The following is a 27,580-nucleotide window of genomic DNA, read 5'->3' as shown; positions in this document are numbered from 1 at the left end:
CTTATGTGCTATACAGGTTATAGTAATCGTCTCTGTAATATGTAACATACCTCCACTGGATTACGTGCTAGGGACATATTTGCATTCATACTTTTTAATATATTGATATGCTCCCCCTGCAAACTGCTTATCCACAGTTGAAGAAGAGCATGAGAAAAATTACTTACATTAACTAGGTTGGAGATTAAAATTTAAAAAACAACTTGATGAAAGATAAGAGGAGCTAGAAAAATATGATCAGAGTTTTCATCCAGTTTTCTAAGCTAAGGCATTAAAATAATAATTACATACTTGGAAATGGTTGCTATAGGTGATAGGGAAATGAGTTAATTTTAACTGTGTTGAGTTTAAGGATATACAAGCAGAAATATCATGTCAATAAGTGGGAAAATTAATACTGGTGAGCAATCATCCGTACTTTCACCTATTACTCATATTGTCTTTTATAATAACTTTATCATGCATTGTCTACATTGTTCCAAACACTTTTATCTCTGTAAATTTGATGATAGATTAGAAATAAGCATTTGTTGTATAAATGAATGAGTAGATAGACAAATGTTTATAAGAGCTTTTCTACCTCAGCACTCTTGACATTTTGGGCGGGAAAATTCTTTGTTTTAGACATCTACCCTGTGCATTGTAGGATAGTTAGCAGTACCCTTGACCTCTACTCACTAAACAGCAGTTGTACCCCCTTGCTCTCTAGATGTGACAACCAAGTGCACATTGACAAATGTACCCTGGGAATTAAAATTTCCCCTGGTTGGGGGTGCACAGGTGATTCAGTGGTAGAATGCTCACTTTCTATGCGGGAGACCTGAGTTTGATTCCCGGACCCATGCATCTAAACAAACAACAAAAATTTCCCCTAGTCGTAAAGACACTAGTTTAGTCAGATGCTGGATTGGACATGCTAATTTAGGAGCCATTTGACAGAAGATTATAATTTGAGAGTCTAATATAATGTGTTCCAATGAGGAATGGATCACAGAGAAGAACAAGTGGGTGGTGAGTGTTTTAGTTTGTTACATGCTGCCAGAAAACAATATATCAGAAATGGAACGGCTTTTAAAAAGGGAATTTATTAAGATTCAAGTTCACAGTTCTAAGGACATAAAAATGTCCAAACTAAGGCATCTGGGTAAAGATACCTTGACTTAAGAAAAACCAATTGGTCCAGAATACCTCTGTTAGCCGGGAAGGCACGTGACTGGCATCTGCCTTCTGGTTTCAAACAGCTTCCTTGGTGGACATTTTCTTTGGCATCTCTAAATGTCTCTGTCTGTATTGGTTTTGAAGCAACTGTTCTCCAAGCATCTACATCTAAGGTTTCTCCCTTTTAAAGGACTCTAGACCCACCTTGAATGGGTGGAGTCGCATCTCTATATAATCAAAAGGTCCCACCCACAATTGTCACATCTCCATGGAAACCAATGAAAGTTTCTACCCCACAGTATTGAAACACTATTGAAAGAAACATGACTGTCCCCACAAGATTGGATCAGGAAAAGGACATGTCTCCTTTGGGGAACATAACAGCTTCAAACCTGCACAGTAAGGAATGGAACTTTTAGGAGTGAGTATGAAATTAGAGCTCAAGGTAAGCGGAGGGAACTACCAAAGGAATTTTCAAGTTAGCTTCTAATTTCATAATGCTCCTTTTTTTTTTGTAACAGAGTATCTGGCAGTGTTGTCCAATAGAAATATGTGAACCACAACTGTAAGTTTCAAATTTCTAGAAACAACATTAAAGGGAACAGATGAAATTAATGCTAATAGTATATTTTATTTAACCCAATATATCCTAAACTATCAAAACTATTATCATTTCTACATATGATCAATATAAAGTTATTAGTTAGATAATATCAATTTTTGCACTTTCCTTGAAATCCAGTGTGTAATTTACACTTAAATCACATCTCAATTCAGACTCACCACATTTCAAATCCTAAGTAACCATATGTGGTTAGAGGGTACCATATTGGATACAGTAAGATAACTCAGTCAATTATTTTTTTTCTTGTCCCTTTATTGCACATTAACCTCCTCATTAAGGGAGCTAGTGGCATATCTGGAAATTTTTATAAATTTACTTTTTCACGCTATAAATAGTGAAATTCGTTATTTGCAGTTTACCGTTGTGTGAGTTTTGACAAATGCATGGAGTTGAATACCCATCATCACCACAATTAGACTATGAACAGTTTCTTTATTCCCCTGTGCTGCATTTTTGTAGTCACACCCACCTCACACTACTAACTCTAACACACACACATGCACATACATTCTGCTTTTTAAAATAGGAGTGGGATTCTCCCTTTCCTATTTTAAAAAATAAATTTAGAGAAAAGATAAATAGCAGAAAGAAAGTTAAGAAAACACAATCCTTGACATTTGGGAGTATATTCTATTCAGTTTATTTGTAGAAATAACTCTGCCTTACTTGAAGCCACCCCAGCTCACTCAGAGAGAAGGGGACGTGCTTTCCCTCCCCCTACGTGCATCTGCCATTCTTCTGCAGGCGGCAGGAATAGGAAGGCCTCGCAGACCCCATGTGACAGATGGTAGAATTGTACACAGACCAGGGGAGGAACATGGGCAAGGGCTCCACAAGTGGGAGCTTTCCACTTCTAGAAACAGGCGACTGAAAGGAGGTCCCTGTTTTATCCTAGATATTCCTTACACGCTGGTTTCTGGATACTTGATTTTCTCTATCTTTCTGCAGCCCCTTTGCTTTACTGAGAAGAGAAATCTATGGAAACAGCCCTTCAATCATGGGCCTTTCCTATAGTGGACAAGCCTGGACTGTTGCTCTCACTGAAGCGTAGATAACCTGAGTTGTGCCAAATACCAGGAGGGCAGGTGTCTTTGGGCCAATTGACAGCAGTGGCTCTGGCTTTGTTGTGATTCTCAGCATATCCATTCTGTTTAGAAGGCCTAGGAAGCAGATGGGAAGAAGACTGTGGGAGCACCTCCCTCACATATATGTCACTATTGGTGACCAGATTGGGAAAAAAGAAGATTGCCTGTTTGCTTGATCTCCTTCCAGGAGCCCATTCCTACTGTGCTGTCCTTAGAATCATGCTCCAGAAATAGAGATCTGCAAGTCATTCACACACCCACAAACTCACACACAGATACACAATGCACACATGAAAGCACATTATACTTAGTTCACATTGAAACACTTTGGAAAGTAGCAATGCAATTACGGTCTTGAGGGATGCCATTTCTTTGACTTCATTCTATTATCTATACTTTATGTATTTCACCTAATACCTCTTTTTGTCCCTCACCCCATTTCCCTACACACAAACACAAAGCTTTTAAAAATCAAGATACCGTAAAAACATTAGGAAACTATTGGCTCAAATATGTGTATTAATTGGCTGATAACTTCAAATAACCAACTATATTATAAAATTAGAGAGGCAGTTCCACCAGAAATAAAAACAGAAAATCCCTTTAAGGGATCTTATTTCATCCCTTCCACAATGTCTTACCAATATGCTAATATTAGCAAACCTGGGAATCATCCAAAAACATGCATGTCTGCAAGGGACTGCTATCAACCAATTTACCCAAGTCATTTCAAGTTTACCTTGTTGTTCAACTACATGGTAATTTTTAATTTACCAATTAACAAAGTTGCCAACCAGCTGACTCCCACCTCTTCCTGGTCTCCAGGCGGAATAATCATAGCAGGCATCCCTCCAGGTTGAATATAGCTGGTGATGGATGTGATACTCATGACTCTTCTGGGACCAGGACTTGTTTACAGCTGTTCTCACACTTTCATTTGCCTACTTTGGTCTGCAGAGGAAACCATTAGGGACATGTTGGGTCTCCTAACATCACTGAGGCAAACAGTGTTACAAAATCTGTAGGAGGTTGATGGGTGGTGTGTTGGTAAATGTTTATCAACTTGTCCTCTGGGGGAAAAAATCATATGCATGTATACATAAATATGTAAGTTTATTGTTAATTCTACTGAAATTAAGAATATGTAGCATGCAATCTACAAACAATAATAAAATATACAGTACTCTTTATTGTAAATTTCAAATAGTCTATTGATCCTTACATAAGGTTTTCATGAATTATTGCCAAATTCTTGCATCCACAGCCAACCTACGGCTGCAAGTCAACCACGATTTAACAAAAAGAGTTGCATCCCAATCTGCAAACTTGTTTACTAATAAATTTATTGCCATTAAATCTGATATATGATCTGTTGTTTAGCTATTTTTCACCCTCAAATAAATTATATTCATTAAACTGATTTTTTTTCAGTTTCAGCACTACATAGATTGGAAATTCACTTATTTGTCAATTACATGAGTGACTGTTCTGCTGGATAAATAGCTTTTGAATACCGGAAGAATATTTTCTCAAATTTTTAATGCTTGTCACAATGTAATGGCTATTTACGTGAACGCTTTTATGTTTAGCCTACATTGATAACATTTTCTCCTTCAGTTTCTCAAGTCTAGACCAGGGGTTGGTGAACATTTCCACAAAGAGCTGACTAGTAAGTATCATAGGATTTATGGGACAGATAATTTCTTTTCAGCATTACTCAAACTCTGCCACTGTAGTACAAAAGCAGTCATACACAAAATATAAGTATTGTCAAAGATGTGGCTGACTTCTAATAAAGTTTTATTAAAAAAAATGGGCTGAATTTAGCCCATTGCCATAGTTTGCCAATCCCTTGTCTGGATAATTGACAAAACAATAAATCACAATCTTGACTTGTTGGATTTACCAATCTGTGTGGTGTTAAGATGACCACATTGGCCAATTTCAGGCTACTGTTCTGACTTCATTGAGGGCAGAGTTGGGAAGAGATGTTCAGTACCATGGCATTATATAGTATGGCCATATGTAGATACAGAAGTGTATAACCCCAAGGGCATAGAGAATACTCAAATGTAATAAGGTAATTAGAAAGTGATGTTGAGTATTTATCACCTTTTAAAATATAATTTAGCTGTAAAGTTGTATGATTTAACTATTAATATCTATATTTAACAAGTAGCTCACAAAATTCTTGAAAATTTATCAACCAGTTCTCTCAGGACAGTACTGCTTCCAGGACACAGATTGATCCTAAACAGTTTCTCTTCCCCATGGCTGTTGTATCAGAAGCAAGGACATATCCCTCACTGACATTTTCTCTTGAGGCACAGATTCATTGCACCCTTTAGACAAGAGCATGTCCAATATTTTCCTTAAACATAGTGTAGCTTTAACTTACTATTGTTCAAGAGGTGATGATGATTATAGTATTTTGTGAAAAATCCTTGTTCACAGTTAATTAACCTTTTTAAGCATCCTCCTCAAGGTAAGATAATCAAAAACTGAATTGTATATATTCTACAACAAAAAAATATCCTTACACAGAAGATCTATGACTTAGGCGACATGGTTCAATGCAAAAGACGCCAACTCTAGGATCAGAAAAATGTAGGTTCAAATCCTTGCTTTGCTGTCACTTAATTATATGACCCCAGAGGTAAATTATTTAATCTATCTAAGCCTCAGTTTCCTATCCTATAAAGTGGGCCATAAAGTTGTTAGGGGTTAAATGATTAAAATATATGTATATATATGTGAAGTACTTACCATAGTGTCCAGCTTCTAAAAAGTAGTCAATAAATGGCAGCTATTATTGCTGATCACTGAAATTTTCATAATAATACATGACGTTTTCTAGGCATGAAATTGATTACTACAATAGTGGTTTAAAATGCCAATGGTTATTCACATTTTTAATGAATCCGTATTTGGATAGGGGGACCTGTATTTCATATACATATAAACTCTATCACTTATTGGATACCAATAGATATATTGATTAATCAAAATTTCTCAAGTCTACAAAGTTGAATGGGCATTTACCTATTGCCCTTATGGTAATCTGAGTTTCTTATACTTTTTGGATAGAAAAAATGAGCAAAAAAATGGCTTGCCACCACTTGAAAATAGTGGCCTTGTTGTGAGTTGAAATGAACCCCTCAAAAGATATTCAGTTCCTAACACCAGGTCCTATAAATATAACCTTATCTGGAAATGGGACTATAATGATATGATTACTTAAGATGTGGCCAAATTGGATTAGGGTGAGCCTTGATTAATATGACTGGTATCCTATAAGAAGAGGAGAAAAGACAGATAGAAAGAGAAGACAGTTATATGAAGATGGATTTTTTTCACTACTATTTATTTGAACTCTCCATACTGAATGAAAATAAGCATCTGAAAGATAAGAAAACAAAGAAAAACCTTAATAGGAAAAAATTCTGTTGTTCTAAAGAAGTGCAAATATCTGAGTTATCAGAGGAAATAGCCTATAATGAAACAGTTTATGCACACACGCACACCACACAGGAGAAATTTGTTTTAAAATCTAATTTATATTCTCAAAATGATTCCATAATATATTGCATCAATGAAAAAGGAACCATCTGAAGGCAGAAAAGATTACTTGCAGAGAGAAGTTGTTATCCAAAACATGATAAATATAGTAATGACCCTAAAAACAGAATGAATAGTAAATCAGGAAATTAGTTAATCAGTTTGAGAAATCCTCCTGGAAATAAGAGGAAAAAAATTGGTGATGAGTATGATAAAAAAAATATAAATGCTTTTCATAAATTTTTCCACAGAAAACACATATATTTGTGTGCATCTGTGTTTAAAATGTGGGAGGTGGAGGATTGGTGGGAAATGAAGAAGGAGAGATTCTGACCAGCGAGAAATCTCAGTCAATTCACAACAGCAGAAAATGTATTTTAAGACTTCTACTTTATCTTTTAAAATCATGAGAATTTAAATTTTATCCTAAAATGTATACAAGTATTGTTTGTTTAAAATAATAGAAGATGAAAAAGGAATATGCTTCATAGAGTTTCCTGATACTTGTATTAGCTGATGAAAATAGCTAAACAACTGGATGAATTTTTTTTAAATATTCATTCCAAAAAATAAACATTCCAAATAAATAATAAGAAAAAGTACCTATAACATTAAAGAAACATGGAAGTCACTTTCACCTTGAAGGTTTGGCAATCCCATTATATGGAAATTGTGTTTTTGATAGCCTTCTGAAAAGAAATTTCAGGGTCTGTACATAGTAGGACATGCCGTTGGAAGCTATCTGCATGGCCCACCCTTCCCCCCAATAAAAAAATTTGAGATTCCAAATGTCCATGCATTCAGAGAAAAGGGTAAATTTAATTGGCAAAGTCCACAGAGAATTTAAAACCAATTTCCAACCCTTTTGTTATACAGGGATTGTAAAGATATGGATTTGGCTTAAGGTGGGCTTTGAATAATAGTAACCTCAGGTTCCTTGGAGAAGATAAAGCAAATTCTTTCTGGAGGAGAGTACCTTAATTGTAGGCTTCCAGTAATTCCTACATTCCTTTTTCACATGTGATATAACATGTAGCAAAAATAACCAGATTCCAAGCAAAATTAGTCTTCATGAACAAAATCAGCAAAATCAAAAACAACAAAATACCCTTAAAAACTTTGTATAATGACATTATTATAGAAAGACTATAAAATAACTGGACTATTTTGAGAGAAATATTAGATAAGCTTAAAGATATCTGCATAAACAAAACTATAAAAACATGATGATGCAAATTTGAAAAATGACCAAATTGAAGTTTTAGAAACTAAAATTATAGTAACCTATTTTAACAAACAGATATATTTAACAGCAAATTATACATATCAAAAGAGAGAATTGCTACACAGGGAAGTACATTAGGATAAATGGTGCAGAGTATATCATGAAAAGTAAAACCATGAATAATATAGAAGAGGGAATGAACAATACAAAATATAGATTGAGGAGGTTTAATATACATGAAGCAGAACCCAAGAAAAAGAATAAAGTTTGAGTGAGACAGAGAAAATATGTGAAAAACACTCAATACAAATAAACACTGTGGAAGATAGGATTAATGAATTGGTAGACAGGTCCATAGAACTATCTCAATCGAAGCAGAGAGAATAAAGAATTGAAGTTATGTAAAAGAGTATTAGAGATATGGAACAGAGCAGGTAGCTATAAAATATGTATAAATAGAATCCTAAGAGGCAAAAACAGAAGAAAAGAGACATAATCACTATTTAAAGAGATAATAGCTGCAAATTTCCAGGAGATTTTGAGAGACACCAATCTACAGATTCTACAATTCCAATGGCCCTCAAGCAGGATATAAAAAAAAAGAAAGCGGACTTCTGTAGAATATGGCGGCTTAGTAAGACGCGCGGATCTTAGTTCCTCCTCCAGAACACCTACTAGGGGAGTAGAAACGATACAGAACAGCTCCCAGAGCCACAGAGATCAAAAAGACAGCGTACCCATCCTGGAACGGCTGACTGGCCAGGAGAACCTGCTCCGGTGAGATCGCCGAGGGGCGTGGCTTCCCTGGGCTGGGGCAGCAAGTGGCCGGAGTCCCTCCCTTCCTCCTTCCTGGGCCAGCTGGGACAATTGGGCAGGCGGTCCCCTCAAGCCATGGCGGCTGGCGCCCCCCCCATGCGCGGGCCCCGGACCAACTGGGAGATTTGGATCGGAGATCCCCAGGCCGCAGAGAACGGAGACCGGGGTCCCTTCCAAACACGTGACTTCCCGGTCCGGCAGGGAACGGTGCACTCCCCCGGGCCGCGGCGGCTGGTGCCCTCCCGCCACGCTTTGCGCCCCAGGCTGACTAGGAGACTCGGATGGGCGCTCTCCCGGGCTGCGGCGGCCGGCGACCCTCCCCGCGTTCGGATCCCCGGGCCGGCTGGCACTCTTCCAAGCCGCTTCAGCTGGCGAACCTCCCCCACAGCGAGAGCTTTCCAAAGTTAAAGGACCCACAGCAACTTTTACTGGTGGGACCCGCAGACAAACATGTGCCATGAGCGCCACCTACTGGGCAGGATAAGAAAAACAGAACCCAGAGATTTCACAGAAAAATCTTTCAACCTGTTGGGTCCAACACCCAGGGAAATCTGACTAAATGCCCAGATGCCAACAGAAGATAATGTATCACGCTCAGGAAATTTAAAATATGGCCCAGTCAAAGGAACAAACCAATAGTTCAAATGAGATACAGGAGCTGAGACAACTAATGCTGAATATACGAACAGAAATGGAAAACCTCTTCAAAAACGAAATCGATAAATTGAGGGAGGACATGAAGAAGACACAGGCTGAACAAAAAGAAGAAATAGAAAAACTGAAAAAACAAATCACAGAACTTATGGAAGTGAAGGATAAAGTAGAAAAGATGGAAAAAACAATGGATACCTACAATGATAGATTTAAAGAGACAGAAGATAGAATTAGTGATTTGGAGGATGGAACATCTGAATTCCAAAAAGAAACAGAAACTATAGGGAAAAGAATGGAAAAATTTGAACAGGGTATCAGGGAACTCAAGGACAATATGAAGTGCACAAATATACGTGTTGTGGGTGTCCCAGAAAGAGAAGAGAAGGGAAAAGGAGGAGAAAAACTAATGGAAGAAATTATCACTGAAAATTTCCCAACTCTTATGAAAGACCTAAAATTACAGATCCAAGAAGTGCAGGACACCCCAAAGAGAATAGACCCAAATAGGCGTTCCCCAAGACACTTACTAGTTAGAATGTCAGAGGTCAAAGAGAAAGAGAGGATCTTGAAAGCAGCAAGAGAAAAACAATCCATCACATACAAGGGAAACCCAATAAGACTATGTGCAGATTTCTCAGCAGAAACCATGGAAGCTAGAAGACAGTGGGATGATATATTTAAATTACTAAAAGAGAAAAACTGCCAACCAAGACTCCTATATCCAGCAAAATTGTCCTTCAAAAAATGAGGGAGAAATTAAAACATTCTCAGACAAAAAGTCACTGAGAGAGTTTGTGACCAAGAGACCAGCTCTGCAAGAAATACTAAAGGGAGCACTAGAGTCAGATATGAAAAGACAGAAGAGAGAGGTATGGAGAAGATGTAGAAAGAAGGAAAGTCAGATATGATATATATAATACAAAAGGCAAAATGGTAGAGGAAAATATTATCCAAACAGTAATAACACTAAATGTTAATGGACCGAATTCCCCAATCAAAAGACATAGACTGGCAGAATGGATTAAAAAACAGGACCCATCTATATGTTGTCTACAGGAAACACATCTTAGACCCAAAGATAAACATAGGTTGAAAGTGAAAGGTTGGGAAAATATATTTCATGCAAATAATCAGAAAAGAGCAGGAGTAGCTATACTAATATCCAACAAATTAGATTTCAAATGTAAAACAGTTAAAAGAGACAAAGAAGGACATATGTATTGATAAAAGGAACAATTCAACAAGAAGACAGAACAATCATAAATATTTAGGCACCAAGTCAGAATGTTCCAAAATACGAGGCAAACACTGAAAATGCTGAAAAGAGAAATAGACACATCTATTATAATAGTTGGAGACTTCAAGTCACCACTCTCATCAATGGACAGAAAATCTAGACAGAGGATCAATAAAGAAACAGAGAATATGAATAAAACAATAAATGACCTAGAGTTAACAGACATTTATAGAACATTACACCTCACAACAGCAGGATGCACTTTTTTCTCAAGTGCTCATGGATCTTTCTCAAGGATAGACCACATGCTGGGTCACAAAGCAAGTCTCAAGAAATTTTAAAAGACTGAAAGCATACAAAACACTTTCTGAGATCATAAAGGGATGAAGCTGGAAATCAATAATAGGCAGAGTGTCACAAAATTCACAAATCTGTGGAGGCTCAACCACACACTCTTAAACAACCAGTGAGTCAAGGAAGACATTACAAGAGAAATCAGTAAATACCTGGAGGCAAATGAAAATGAAAACACACATTTCAAAATTTATGATATGCAGCAAAGGCAGTGCTAAGAGGGAAATTCATTGCCCTAAATGCCTATATCAGAAAAGAAGAAAAGGCAAAAATGCAGGAATTAACTGTTCAATTGGAAGAACTGGAGAAAGAACAGCAAACTAATCCCAAAGCAATCAAAAGGAAAGAAATAACAAAGATTAGAGCAGAAATAAATGAAATTGAAAACATGAAAATAATAGAGAAAATCAATAAGACCAGAAGTTGGTTCTATGAGAAAATCAATAAGACTGATGGGCCCTTAGCAAGATTGACAAAAAGAAGAAGAGAGAGGATGCAAATAAGATCAGAAATGGAAGAGGAGACATAACTACTGACCTCACAGAAATAAAGGAGGTAATAACAGGATACTATGAACAACTTTATGTTAATAAATACAACAATTTAGATGAAATGGATGGGTTCCTGGAGAGACACGAACAACCAACTTTGACTCAAGGAGAAATAGATGACCTCAAAAAAACCAATCACAAGTAAAGAAATTGAATTAGTCATTCAAAAACTTCCTAAAAAGAAAAGTCCAGGACCAGACGGCTTCACATGTGAATTCTATTAAACATTCCAGAAAGAATTAATACCAACTCTCCTCAAACTCTTCAAAAAAATCGAAGTGGAGGGAAAACTACCTAATTCATTCTATGAAGCCAACATCACCCTCATACCAAAACCAGGCAAAGATATTACAAAAAAAGAAAACTACAGACCAATCTCTCTAATGAATATAGATGCAAAAATCCTCAATAAAATTCTAGCAAATCGTATCCAACAACACATTAAAAGAATTATACATCATGACCAAGTAGGATTCATCCCAGGTATGCAAGGATGGTTCAACATAAGAAAATTAATTAATGTAATACACCATATCAACAAATCAAAGCAGAAAAATCACATGATCATCTCAATTGATGCAGAGAAGGCATTTGACAAGATTCAACATCCTTTCCTGTTGAAAACACTTCAAAAGATAGGAATACAAGGGAACTTCCTTAAAATGATAGAGGGAATATATGAAAAACCCACAGCTAATATCATCCTCAATGGGGAAAAATTGAAAACTTTCCCCCTAAGATCAGGAACAAGACAAGGATGTCCACTATCACCACTATTATTCAACATTGTGTTGGAGGTTCTAGCCAGAGCAATTAGACAAGAAAAAGAAATACAAGGCATCAAAATTGGAAAGGAAGAAGTAAAACTATCACTGTTTGCAGACAATATGATACTATACGTCGAAAACCCGGAAAAATCCACAACAAAACTACTAGAGCTAATAAATGAGTACAGCAAAGTAGCAGGTTACAAGATCAACATTCAAAAATCTGTAGTGTTTCTATACACTAGCAATGAACAAGCTGAGGGGGAAATCAAGAAATGAATCCCATTTACAATTGCAACTAAAAGAATAAAATACCTAGGAATAAATTTAACTAAAGAGACAAAAAACCTATATAAAGAAAACTACAAAAAACTGCTAAAAGAAATCACAGAAGACCTAAATAGATGGAAGGGCATACCGTGTTCATGGATTGGAAGACTAAATATAGTTAAGATGTCAATCCTACCTAAATTGATTTACAGATTCAATGCAATACCAATCAAAATCCCAACAACTTATTTTTCAGAAATAGAAAATCCAATAAGCAAATTTATCTGGAAGGGCAGGGTGCCCCGAATTGCTAAAAACATCTTGAGGAAAAAAAACGAAATTGGAGGTCTCGCGCTGCCTGACTTTAAGCCATATTATGAAGCCACAGTGGTCAAAACAGCATGGTATTGGCATAAAGATAGATATATCGACCAATGGAATCGAATAGAGTGCTCAGATATAGACCCTCTCATCTATGGACATTTGATCTTTGATAAAGCAGTTGAGCCAACTCACCTGGGACAGAACAGTCTCTTCAATAAATGGTGCCTAGAGAACTGGATATCCATATGCAAAGGAATGAAAGAAGACCCATATCTCACACCCTATACAAAAGTTAACTCAAAATGGATCAAAGATCTAAACATTAGGTCTAAGACCATAAAACAGTTAGAGGAAAATGTAGGGAGATATCTTATGAAACTTACAATTGGAGGCAGTTTTATGGACCTTAAACCTAAAGCAAGAGCACTGAAGAAGGAAATAAATAAATGGGAGCTCTTCAAAATTAAACACTTTTGTGCATCAAAGAACTTCATCAAGAAAGTAGAAAGAGCCTACACAATGGGAGACAATTTTGGAAATGACATATCAGATGAAGGTCTAGTATCCAGAATTTATAAAGAGATTGTCCAACTCAACAACAAAAAGACAGCCAACCCAATTACAAAATGGGAAAAAGACTTGAACAGACACCTCTCAGAAGAGGAAATACAAATGGCCAAAAGGCACATGAAGAGATGCTCAATGTCCCTGGCCATTAGAGAAATGCAAATCAAAACCACAATGAGATATCATCTCACACCCACCAGAATGGCCATTATCAACAAAACAGAAAATGACAAGTGCTGGAGAGGATACGGAGAAAGAGGCACACTTATCCACTGTTGGTGGGAATGTCAAATGGTGCAACCACTGTGGAAGGCAGTTTGGCGGTTCCTCTAAAAGCTGAATATAGAATTGCAATATGACCCAGCAATACCATTGCTGGGTATCTACTCAAAGGACTTAAGGGCAAAGACACAAACGGACATTTGCACACCAATGTTTATAGCAGCATTATTTACAATTGCAAAGAGATGGAAACAGCCAAAATGTCCATCAACAGACGAGTGGCTAAACAAACTGTGGTATATACATACGATGGAATATTATGAAGCTTTAAGACAGAATAAACTTATGAAGCATGTAATAACATGGATGGACCTAGAGAACATTATGCTGAGTGAGTCTAGCCAAAAACTAAAGGACAAATACTGTATGGTCCCACCGATGTGAACCGACATTCGAGAATAAACTTGGAATATGTCATTGGTAACAGAGTCCAGCAGGATTAGAAACAGGGTAAGATAATGGGTAATTGGAGCTGAAGGGATACAGACTGTGCAACAGGACTAGATACAAAAACTCAAAAATGGACAGCACAATAATACCTAATTGTAAAGTAATCATGTTAAAACACTGAATGAAGCTGCATCTGAGGTATAGGTTTTTTTTTTGTCTGTCTGTTTGTTTGTTTGTCTTTTTTTTGTACTATTATTATTATTTTTATTTTTTTCTCTATATTAACATTCTGTATCTTTTTCTGTTGTTTTGCTAGTTCTTCTTCTAAATCGATGCAAATGTACTAAGAAATGATGATCATGCATCTATGTGATGATATTAAGAATTACTGATTGCATATGTAGAATGGAATGATTTCTAAATTTTGGGTTAATTTCTTTGTTTTTCTTTAATTAAAAAAAAAGAAAGCCATACCTAGACAAATTATGAAAAATCTGCAAAACATAAAGACTAAGTGAAAAACTTAAAAACAGTCAGAGAATAAAGACAGATTATTTTCAAAAAAGGTGCAATTATACAGTTGACTTATCAGTGGAGAGTCAGGAGCCCAGAAATCTGCGGAGTGATATCTTTAATGTGCATAAATAAAATAAAGGCAAGATTGAATTCTATACACATTGACAATAGCTTTTAAGATTAAGGTTAAAAGGTGGGCCACAGTGGCCCATGCCAGAGACCTGGATTCAATTTCTGGTGCCTGCCCATGCAAAAAAAAAAAAAAGAGAGATAAAGGTTAAATAAAGATATATTCAGTCAAATAAATTTGGAAAGAATTTGCTACCAGCACTGCTTCAGGTGAAAGAAAGCCATTACAGATGGAAGATGTGCATTGCAAAAAGGCACACAAAGCAAAGGAAATGAAAACATGTTGGTAATACTAAAGAAAAGGATTTTTTTTCTGAAATTTAAAAATATAGATTTAAAATATTGACAAAAATATTATGAGATGAAAGGAGGTAAATAAAATTTTAAAAAATGTAAAGATCTTTTTATTATTCAAGATGAAGGCATATATACTATTATTGGACTTAGAGACAAATGAAAATGAGGACACAGCATACCAAAACTTAAGAGAGTTTGTGAAGGTGTTGCTCAGAAGGAAATTTATTGCAATGAATATCTGTATTAGAAAAGAAGACAGATCTCAAATTAACCTAACTTTTCATGTTAAAGAATTAGAAAAGAACAGCACAGTAAACTCAAAGTTAGCAAAAGGTAGGAAATAATTAAGATTAAAGTGGAGATACATAAAACATGATTATCTCCAAAGATGCTGAAAAGGAATTTGACAAAATCCAGCACCTTTCTTCATAAAAATGCATAGAAAAGTAGGAATAGAAGGAAATTTGACCAATATTATAAAAGACATTTATGAAAAACCACAGCTAACACCATAGTGAATGGTGCAAGATTTAGAAGTTTCCCTTTAAGATCAGGAATGAGACAAAAATGTCTACTTTCACCACTGCTGTTCAGTATTGAACTAGAAGTTAATTCCAGAGCAATTATGCAAGAAAAGAGAAATAAAAGGTATCTATAGAAGGAAAGAAAGAAGTAAAAAAATCTCTATTTGCAGACCGCATGACCTCATATGTAGAAAACACAAAGGAATCCACAAGAAAACTATTATAGCTAATTAATGAATTCAGAAAAGTGGCAGGGTACAAGATCAACACACAGCATTTATTATGTTCCTATATACTAGCCATGAATAATTCAAGAGAAAATTAGGAAAACAATTCCCTTTACAATAGCATCTGAAAAAATAAAATATCTAGGATACAAAAGACTTGAATACTGACAACCACAAAACACTGCCCAAAGAAATTAAAGAATACCCAAATAAATGGCAAAACATCCCATGTCCATGGATTATAATAGTTAACATAGTTAACATGCAATTACTACCAAAACAAGATAAAAGTTCAATACAATCCCTATCAAAATTCTAGCATTCTTTTTTTTTTTTTTTGGAAAGTGAAAACATGGTCTTTAAATTCATATGGAACTGCAAGGGTTCCAGAATAGCCAAAGCAATCTTGAAAAAGAAGAGCAAGTTTGGAAGACTCATACTTCCTAATCTCAAATTATACTACAAACTATAATTGAAACAGTGTGGCACTTCTAAAAGATAGACTATATTTTGATCAATGGCACAGAACTGAAAGTAAAGAAATAGACCTGTACATCTATGGTTAGGTGATTTTTGACAAGGTGGATAAGTACATCCAGCAGGAAAGAATAGTCTCTTCAACAAATGGGATTGGGTAAAATGGATGCCCACATACAGAAAAATGAAATTAGACCCCTACCTCACATCATATACAAAAATAAATTCAAAATAGAACAAAGTCCTAAATATAAGAGCTAAAACTATAAAACTTTTACAAGAACAAAGATTTTACAAGAATCTCCATGACCTGGGATATTCTTAGCTATGACACCAAAAGTATAAGCACCAAAAGAAAGAATAGTTAAAACATCAAAATTAAAATCTCTGTACATCAAAGGAAGTTATCAAGAAAGGAAAAGGACAACCTGCAGAAACAGAGAAAATAGTTGCAAAATCAAATATCAGATAAAGATTTAATATCCAAAACATATAAAGAACTTTCACAATGCAATCACAAAAAGACAAACAACCATTTTTAAAAAACATGGGCAAAAGACTTCAATAGATAGTTTTCCAAAGACAATCTACAAATTGTCTTTGGAATCTACAAATAAACAAATGAGAAGATGCTTAATGTCATTAGCCACTAGGGGAATGCAAATTAGAAGTACGATCAGATACTACTTAACACCCACAAGAATGCATATTTTTAAAGAAAAAAAAACAGAAAATAACAAGTGTTGGAGAGGATGTTGAGAAATTGGTACTTTAGTGCTTTGTTGGTGAGAATGTAAAATGATGCAGCCACTGTGGAAAGCAATATGGCAGTTCTCAAAAATGTGAACATAGAATTACCATATGTCCTGGCAATCCCACTTCTAGGTATATACCCAAAGAGAGTGAAAGTAGGTTTCAAACAGATAGTTGCACACCAATGTTTGTAGCAGCATTATTCACAATAGCCAAAAGCTGGAAACAATCCAAATATCCATCAACAAATGAATGGAAAAACAAAATGTGACACAAACACACAATGGAATATTTTCAGCAGAACTAAAAAATGAGGTTATGAGACACCAGCAACATGGAAGAACCTTGAAAATTTCATGTTCCGTGAAATAAGCAAAACACACAAGGACACAAATTATTTATCACTTTTAAGAGATTCTAGATAGCAAATTGGCAAGGATAGAAAGTAGATTAGAGGTTACATGGGGAGGAGGGACATGGTGGGAGAGAATGGGGAGTGTTTGAAAAATAAAATACATGAATAATAAAAAAATGAAAGAGAATTACAATCTGATAAGAAAGGAATGACAATTTAGATAGAGAAATTTGCAGGAAAATATACGCTTAAAGCACTGACTCAAAAAGAACAAAACCTAAACAATCTTATAACAATCGAAGAAATTAAATGAGTAAGAAAAAAACTTGCAAAAAGCTTCTGGCCCTGATGAATACTGTCAGTTATCATTTATTGTTTCTCAGCTCCAGGGCACCCCTACAACATATATTCTGTGATAAAATGCAGAATTCCTTTAAGTATTTCTCCTTTAGAGTGAACACAATGTTAAACTTTCTCAGTAGAGGGCGCTAGAAGAACCACGCAGGAAGAAGAGGCTCTCCTGCCACCAGGTCAGCTGTGTGGCTGTGAGGACTTTTGATGGAGCCTGTCCCATACATGGGCCCAGAACGCAGCTCCTCTCTGACCTTGCAGGCTGGCTGCCATAAACTTTTCCCAGCCCTCTTGGCAGAGAAACTAAAATCCTCACACTTTGAAGGGTTCCAGCATCTGAACTCCCACTGCACAGCCAAGCCACTGGATGCTGACCTCCTGCAAACATGCCTGCACTCTGGGCAAGCCTATTGCATGCCCAGCAACCTCAGACGGGTTCTTGACTGCTCAAACCAGTGAATTTCTCTGCTATCTGGTGACCTGGATGAGGTCTGAACCTTCCAGTTTTATCCTTTCTTCCGAACTTGCTCTCAGCCTTAGGGTACCCCATAGAATTTCCTCATATCTCTGCCTATTTAACCCAATGTGTTTTCCGTCCCCCGATTGGACCCAGACTGCTACAACTACACTGGTGAGTTCAACAAAAATTTTGCAGAGAAAATAATCCCAATCTTAATAATAATTATTTAGAGAAGAGAAAAAGTGAGTATACTTAGCTTGGGGAGCCTAGAAACTTACCACGCAAGGTATGGTCTACAAATGAGTATGCTTGAATCGTCTAACAGTATGTTAGAGATGCAGGATCTCATGCTCCACTCAAGATTTACTGAATCAGAGTCTGCATTTGACAAGATCCCAGGTGAACTGTATGCACATTACTGTTTGGAAGCCCTGCCCTAAAAGAGTCTATATTAAGCTTATGTGTTAACCCTTTATTGGAAAGTGTGATCACAGAGCAGTGAGAATGGAATCAAAAGGAGGTCAGACAGGAAGGATAAGAAGTGTATATAAGGTGATACATCACTGAGCTGGCCAGTTTCACAAGCCAGGAAGATAAATAACCAGTCATTCAACACTCAGGACATTTCTGCAAAAGGCTATAAAGAAAACATGGCCTTGACACGATTCATCATAAGAAAGAAGAAAAAGAAATGCATTTTCTAGCTCCCAAGTCCTCCACTCCACCGCCACCCTTGGTTTGTGCCATTTGACTCCTGTGACCACTGATGGAAAACTCAGATCACACACCCAATAGCACGGTGCTCCATCCAGTTCTGGAAATGCTAGAAGGAAGCAGGACCTCCCTGTGTTTGGAAGGAAAGGATCTGGTCACAGAAACCACTTCAGCAACCTCCCTGGTGTGTTAAGTGTAAACTGTGTCATAACCCGGAACTGATTCCTAGAAAGGAAAGACAGTTATCAGTGCAATTAGAAGGAGCAGCTGCAGTAGCAGCAACCAGGACTCTCTAATTACAAGCAAGCAATGGAGACCCAGAAGACAGGTGAGGCTGAGAGAATCTGAGGAAGTTTGTGGAAAAATCCAAAGGAATCTATAGATTATTTATTAGAATGAATAAGAGAATATAACTATGATTCTGGGTTCAAAATTATATATGTCTACATTACAACAATTTGAAAACAAAAATGAAAACCATTCCATTTATAGAACATAAAAAAACAAGGACCTAAGAATAAATCTCTCAAAATCAGTGGAGAGTTATATCATGGTCTTGGTTTAGAAGGTGCTTTGTAAATACATCAATTATCCCCAAATTAATCTTTCGATTCAGGATAATTGAAAACACGCAAACAACAAAGCAACCTCAACAAGGTTTTTCAAGACACTTGTCAAAGTGATTCTAAAATTTATCAGAATTAAGTAAAGGCCAAGAAAGAATAAAAATATTTTTGAAAAGAACACCTGGGAAGATTTGTTCTATAAAAATTCCTTATAAAACAAAAATAATTAAAGCAGTGTGTTAGTAATGCAGTGTTAGAAAAACAGAACAAAATAAAGGGCCACTCATACGTGGTCATTTGATTTCTAATCAAGCTGATATTTCAGAGCAGTGAGACACAGTCTACTCAATAAATAATGAAAGCACCACTGTCTATCTATATGGAAAAAATGAGATGGACCCTACTGTCACCATTCTACATAAAAATCACTTCAGGTAGATTATTGAGCTAACATGAAAGGAAAATTTAAAACACTTGGATGAAACCCTGAGAACTATTAATAACCTTGGGGTAGAAATAAGTTTTCCTAAAAAGGCATATAAAACACTGGACCCCAGAGGAAAAGACTGCAAATTGGACTTTCACTAAAAAAGACATGATTAAGAGAGGGAAAGACCAGCTATTGAATGAGAGAAGATGACTGCAACATGTATAACTGACAAAGGAATCAACTAACATAAAAAATATATAAAGTACTCCAACAAATGAATAAGAGAATCTGATAGAAAAAATAATGGCTGAAGAAATTCTGAAGTCAACTCACAAAAAGAAATGCAAATGGCTGGAAATGCAAATGGCCAATAAACATTTGAAAAGTTATTATTTAAGAGGGAAATGCAAAGTAAGACCACATGAGATAGCACTATTTGCTCACCATTTGCTCAGATTAAGATCTGGTGCTGCTGGTGAGGTTGTGGTACAGGAAGAACTCTCATACACTGCTGATGAAAATATAAAATACTCAACCACTTTTGAAGACCATTTGGTTTTCTCCAGCAAAAGTGAAACTGCACATTCCCTACTGTCCAGTAGTTCTCCTCCTGCAAGGAGAAGAATTGCAAGAACATATGCACCATAGATACAAATGTACCTAGTATCATGGTGGATAATACCCTGAAACTAAGAATGAGCCATCTATGTGGTATATTCCTATAATAGCATGTATACAGCAATGAAAGTGAATGAACTAGAACTCTTGCAACAAAATCACTGAATCTTAGAAACACAAGAACAAAAGCAACAGGAGACCAAACTGTGCATACAGAATGATTCCATTTGTTAAAGTTTGAAAGCAAGACAAAACTGTACCTTGCAGTACAAACAATGGTAGTAAAAGTGCAAAGAAAATCAACGAAGTGATTACCAGACAAGGCCTGAGAGTGGTCACTTCCAGGAAAAGAGAGAGGTAGTCAACTGGGAGGAGATATTTGGGGGTTATCTGGGATGTTGACAATGTTTCTTTTTTTTTGACTGGGATGGGGTCTTACATATGTTTATGCTTTGTAGTTATTATTAAGTTGTACATTAATTTTTTATGGGTTATATTTCTCAATTAAAAAGTGAAGATACATTTTTCCTGTATGTCATATTGGAAAATAAGAAACATGACACTAAAATTGGCTAGAACCCACACTGACCCTACCAATTCCAGAAAATTCAGCAAAATAGAAAATATTTGATTTCACATATAGGATTCAGTGCCAAAACAATTTTTTTTTCTATATCCTGGTGTTACACTATTTTGAGAACCAAGACTTCATTAAAAAAAACACTATTTCTTTTCTATTTTCTAAAGTTTATCAGGGTAATATCTGAGAGAAGTCAAAATATTGACAATGTGGCAAATGGAGTGTTTCCAGGCTTTGGTTATTGGTGATTTTGCTGAGTTATTTATTTTTGTTTGTGGTCAAGTCATTTTTGTTATTTGAGAGGAGTAAAATAGTCCCTGTTACACTGGTCAGTCTCTTTTAGTATCTCAGGACAAAAAGTTAGTTTAAAAAATAAGATAACTATCAATGTATTTTTGTCAATTCCTACTGTGATTTTCAAAGCTGTATATTTTAAAAAGTCAAATTTTTCATGGTACCCATGGTAAACTTTCTTCATTCAACACTCAAACTTATAATTTCAGTGATTATGTTCTGTGCATTAAAAATTTTCAGTTTTGCCTTTAATTTTTGATTAAGGAAGTTCACTGCAAAACAAACAAAATAAAGGCCATGCATATTGACCATAAATTCATTCATTTTTCTAGGTTTTTTAACCCTTTGCAATATTTACTTTTACTTATGAAAAGTAACTGTTTCAGTTTGCTAAAACTGCCAAAATGCAATATACCAGAAATGGGTTAGCTTTTACCACGGGGATTTATTAACTTACAATTTACATTCTCAGGCCATAAAAGTGTCCCAATTAAGGTATCGACAGGATGATACCTGAATTCTGAAGAAAGGCTGCGGCATCTGGGACACCCCTGTCACATGGGAAGGCACATGGCTGGCCCTTTGCTCCTGGGTTTCATTGCTTTCAGTTCCTGTTTGAGTGGTCTCCTTTGTGGGTCCTCCTAGCTCTTCTGGGGCGTTTCTCTTTCAGAGCTCATTCTCTCTCTCTCTCAATTTCTCTGAGTTCCCTCTCTCTCTCTCTCTTTTTTCTGTCTTTTTTCCTCTCATTAAGGACTCCAGTGAAAGATTAATACCTACCTCTAATTAGGTGAGTCACATCTCCATGGAAACAACCTAATCAAAAGGCCCCACCCACAATGGGTCTGCACCCCAGGAATGGATTAAGTGAACATGGCCTTTTCTTGGGTACATCACAGCTTCAAGCCAGCACAGTAACATTTCAAGCATGCATTCAAAACCAGTGAGCAGGGCTTTCTCCCGGCTAAGCAGCACAGAAGTCTGGGAGCAAACATTCAGTTTTCATCTAAATATAAATTTATCTTATACAAAAAAATCATAATTTCAAAAACATTATTCACATGTTATGGAATATATCATTTTTGCTACTCCATGACTATACTGAGAAAGTTAAACATGCTGATTCTTGGAGGAAAAGCATATTCCATTATAATTCAGTCACTACAAGAAGGTACGCAGGATACATCACGCTTTAGCTGCCTGCCAGCATCTGCTCAATCACTTATTTAGCCCCAATTACCTATTCTTGCATTTTTCTAGCTAATTTCACATTAGATTAAAATATCTATATTGTATTTTCCAATTATTGTATCATTCAAGCTCTCATTGATAATGAATTATAGAGAAAAATATAGGAAATAGCTACATAACTTAGGCTAAGAAACACCTTTCTAAGAAAAAATAATAAGTGCAGAAACCATAATGGAAATGATCTTTGAATTCAGCTGAATAAAAGATTAATTCTGCATGTGGAAAACAGCATGAAAATGATATTGTAAATCACAATCTAGTAAACATTTTAATATATGTCAGAGAAAAAGATAAACTCCTTACTTTATAAAAAGATTATACAAAACAAAAAGAAAAGCACGAGTATAAAAACTTTATAAGAACAATAAGAATGGCAGATGCTCAAAAAGAAAATTTGACATTATTAAGCATCTCAGAAAAAAAATGGCAATGATTAGATGTAAGCTAGGTGTCCAGCCTCATCAGTAATGAAATGAAAAATAAAACAAGTTATAATGTGAATATACATGCATTTATATCCTAGCTCTGCCTGCTGAAAGGGCCAAAAAGCACAGCCAACCCCATACAATGAGCATACCCAGCACCAAATCTTGGCCTCTAGTCCTATCCCCCCATTAAATGGATCCAGGATCCTCAGGAAAAAAAATGTTGATTCTAGAGCTGGGGCAAGGTAGGTACAAGAGGACCTGGAAACATTATGTAAGGGCATGCTCAATAAAGCACTGGGGACCTAGAACTAGCTTGAAGGGGCTTCCCACTGGTCATCTTTGGGACAATGGAACACCAGAATAATGAAGTACAGTAACAAATTATAAGCTATTAAAATAGAAATTTGTAAGTCCATGACAAAAGTAAATTGATGAACTAACAAACAAGTGAATGATGGAATGAATGTATGGTTAAGAAAGGAGAGCTCTTGCTTATAATAGAATGCCTGGTGCCACTTGGCAAATATGGAAGGAGTGCTGAAGTTGGGAAATCAGCAGTTTGTGATCATTATAGTAAACACTGGGTCAGGCAAGAACCATCAAATGGTTGCTAAAATTAAAAGGGAGACTGTTAAGAAATAGGATATTTTCATATCCTTAAAATATCTCCTCACAGAAGATATACTACCATTTGGGGGAAAAAATAGTAATTACAGAGTGGAGAAATGGTACAACACCTTGACTGGACAATCCAAATTTGCTTCATCAATGATGGCAAAAAGGACACTATGTGCTCCCCAAAGTGATAACCCTGAGAAGGAAACAATATCATCTTGGTGAGAGGTCAGCAAACTTTTTCTGCAAAGGCCAGCTAGTAAAGATTTTTGGCTTTGCAAATCATATGATCTCTGTTGCAACTACTCAACTCAGCTCTTACAGTGCAAGAACCACCACAGACAATATGTAAAAAATGAGGGTGGCTGTTGTTCTAATACAACTTATTTATGAAAATAAGGGATGGGCCAGATTTTGCCCATGGGCCATAGTTTGTCCGCTTGTAGACTAGAATCTAGTTGGCACCAACAAATATGTAAAAAAAATAATAATAATAATGACCGGGTGGAATAGTGATATTTTTTCACCTCAATCCCATCAGTTATGTGTTTCTTTGCACAAGGTGGCAGCATTTTTGTATATTGGCATTTATAACTATTTGTTATGTCCTTTAATTTATTTTTGAACAGCTTATACAAGGTTAAAATACTATATTCTAGTGCTTTAATTATGGAAGTTATTCTGTAGGCTCTTTTCTAAAGAACTCATTAATCCTACATTAATGATAAAAAAGTTAAAAAAAGGGTGGGGAACGGTGGCTCAGTGGCAGAGTTCTTGCCTGCCATGCCAGAGACCTGGGTTCTTTTGCCAGTGCCTGCCCATGCAAAAAAAAAAAGTTTAAAAGTATATATCTCTTTATTTTGGGACTCTACTTCTAGAAAGTGAGTTTAAAGAAATAATTAAGGGAGTTCATATGAAGAATTAACTATGAAGATATGCAATGCTTATTTATTAAATTGGATATATTTCAAATATCTAACAATAAGTAATTAGTCAAACGAATACCATGCCTTCATGCTGTAAAATGTTATTCAGTCATTTCTGATGTAGAGAGATGGTCTTGCCACACTACTACATGAGAAAAAATAGGTTACAAAAGAGAATTCACAATTTATCCTATTTTTGTAGATATTGCCCATGAATATAGTGGCAGAAGCAGTGATAGTTCACCAAATATTCCTCATACTCCATATACTTTACCCAGCCCCCTTTACTGTTCTGGACAATGGCTGGGTGCAAGTAAGCCATGGCTTAGCTCCTCCCTCCTTTCCTCTGCATTTTTATATTGAGCCTACACATTTCAGAGGGCAGTATAAGATGGAGAAAGATTCCCTGCCCCATGTTGGATTTTGAGGGATCAAGACACAACCTTTGTTTTACGCCTGAGATATGAGGATTTATCTGACAAAGCAGACAACTTATCACAACTAATACACATATATATAGAAATAAGCCCATATACAGTAAAATATTAATTTTAATTATCTTTGAGTTGGGAATTACCCATGGATTTTCATTTCCCTTGCTAACTGTTATATAGGTGGTTAAAAAAACTGATTGTAATAATTTTACCTTGCAGATTTGGGATTAAAAGACAAAATAAAAAGATAGGACAGACTGCGTGTTAGAATTCTTTTAGCCACATAGAAGTAAAAGCTTTCTGAACTACTTAGAGTTCAAATAATAACTTTTGATTAAAAATGTCAGTGCATCAGAGGTGTCCTAACATTTGATTAGCAGAACCAAACTGTTATTGACTGCTAGTCAGTAATTATATCCCTAAGAAAGAAAGAGTAGTTGAGCCAAAATAGAAAACAGTTAACATTATTAAACACTAACTATGAGCCAGGCCCAGCTACTAATTCATTTAATCCTCCCAGCAACCCTGTAAAGTGGATATTATCGTTATGCCCAGTTTCTAGAGGAGATTGAAGCACAGAAAGGTGAAGTAACTTGCCCAAGATCTCAGTGTATAAACAATGAAGTGAGGAATCCAGAAGTGGCAAGTAGGTGGTAGGCTACATGATACAAGATGCACGCCTCAGAGTGATTCTCAGAAGTGATATTCTAACCAGAGCCAAGCCCCTACTGTGCATATATTATCCTCGGAGGAAACGGACCAGCAAGAAGCTTCTGGGTGACAGAAGGTAGACTGGAGAGGGCAGGGAGGCCAAAGGTACAGGAGTAGGTCAAAAGAACTACTAGACAACTCAATCCTGATAAGAAAAAGGAGGTGCTTCAGATTTTCTAAGTATATCGGCTCTGTTTGAATGATGCTACCCACTCCAGATGGTTGAAAACGCTCCCCACATACAAGTTGAATGATGGACATAGTTTGGGAGGTCAAGGACCTACCATCTGGCATTGATCCTAGGAGAAAATATCCCACATTGTATAAGTTGCCCACTTTGGAACTAAGAATGAAAGGTTGGTGGCATGGCTTGAAGACTGATGCCAAGTCCATTCTTACCTGTTTCTCTTTTTATGCAAAAGACCAAAAGTATTCAGGACTTCATTTGTTAAAAAATAACTGGTATTAGAGCTCTCAGGACAATTCAGTCAGAGGTGGCTATTGAGAATTAATATATGGACTGTTGGTAGTAGTCTAAGTAGTCCAGCCATCTTGAAATTAGGCAGCCTGAAGGCTCTCAGGAAGAAGCCTTGGAAGCTGTTAATTAATAAATCCCTGCTGCTACTGAGCTGTTGCTAAGAGTTGCCCAAACAAGAAGTCACAAAATTTCTGGAGTTATTGCCTCTCCCACAACTTTGATTTGGGGACTGTGTCTGAAGAAGGCTCTGGCTGTGGCCTCTCTAAATACCCTGGCCGGACTTGCCTGATTGCCAATGAGGCTCACCTGTTTGGACTTGGTTTCAATTGTTCTCAGAACAATCTCTTTGATTGCCCCACCCCCACCCCAAACTCTTCCAAAATGAATTTTGAATATGTTTCAGGCCTATATTGTAGGTTAGATCATCCCACTCCTATCTCCCAGTTTTCACAAGATTTGGTAAAAGGCCGAAAAATATTTTTGTGAGTAGAAATGTTTTGCCATTAAACATATTTCTTCATTAAGTATTAAACTATAAGGAAATGCACCCAACATGATAAAACTGGTAATATCTGAAGAACAGAATTATGGATGGTTGCTTTCCCAATTTTATGAAATCTTAGATTACATTAGTAATGGTAAAATTGAATAAATAAGAAGGCAACCAGATTCCTCCATTTAAATTGTCATGTGGTATTTGTATGTAATTCTTAAAATTATATTTATTTATGCATATGCATACAAAAATGTGTTGAATGTATGTATAAGTATATAAGTGTAGAAGTATATATTTAAATATGTGTATGTTTAAATGCCTACACATGTACATATAAACTCTTAGTGCAATTAAGGGCTTTAAAAAGTAATCTTGTCTCCTTCACAAAATCTAAAATTTTCTGTTGTGGTCTGTGGTTATCTTAAAACTATTTCTCTTTTAATTTTTATATTAATCATCTAATTTGCTTGGAAGAAGAGAGAAGCAGGGAAGCATTGAATAATAGTGCCAAGAGAAAACTTAATGGACCCTGCTCAGCCCCCTGCCAGGAAAATGATGAATTTATAGTCATCATAACAAGTGACTAAGGAAATCAAAATGAATTTTGTTAACTGGTGATCTTGGGAGTAATTATGTCTGGGACAGAAGCCAATTTCAGGATTCCTTTTATTCTATGTAGAGATTCATGTTCAGACCCTTTGCTATAATTACACAAGGACAAAACCAATCCAGCCACTGGACCACTTCAGACAAAATGTCAAAATATCATTCATTTGGTTGGTCAACATGATACTAAACCACCAATGAAATAGGCTTCTCACCCTAAATTGAACAGATGCATTGGTATCTGTGAGTATAGACTTTCTACATGGGGTATTTAAGATGTTCCTCTTCATTTAGGACATTCACCTTCAGATGCCTCAACCCTTATCAAAGACAGTCATACACTCACTATATTCACAAATCAATTAGTCAGTTTTGGATGTATCAAAGACTTAATTTTGAAAGTTATAACAATAAAGCCTCCAGAAAATAACATGGTAGAATATTTTCACAACCATGAGAGAGGCAAAGATTTCTTAATCACAAA

At 36.1% G+C, this 27,580-nt stretch overlaps 1 long non-coding RNA gene across 1 annotated transcript; it reads left to right on the top strand.

Moving 5' to 3' along the window:
- Nucleotides 1-1,473: 1,473 nt before the first annotated feature.
- On the top strand, nt 1,474-27,077 carry LOC143679501 (uncharacterized). Its single transcript, XR_013173803.1, has 4 exons — nt 1,474-1,579; nt 1,680-1,723; nt 4,486-4,537; nt 26,965-27,077. It is a non-coding gene; the product is annotated as an uncharacterized LOC143679501 (long non-coding RNA).
- Nucleotides 27,078-27,580: the final 503 nt, after the last annotated feature.

This window comes from Tamandua tetradactyla, chromosome 4, assembly GCF_023851605.1.
Source record: "Tamandua tetradactyla isolate mTamTet1 chromosome 4, mTamTet1.pri, whole genome shotgun sequence".
Classification (NCBI taxonomy): domain Eukaryota; kingdom Metazoa; phylum Chordata; class Mammalia; order Pilosa; family Myrmecophagidae; genus Tamandua; species Tamandua tetradactyla.
This window is presented reverse-complemented; position numbering and strand designations above follow the sequence as displayed.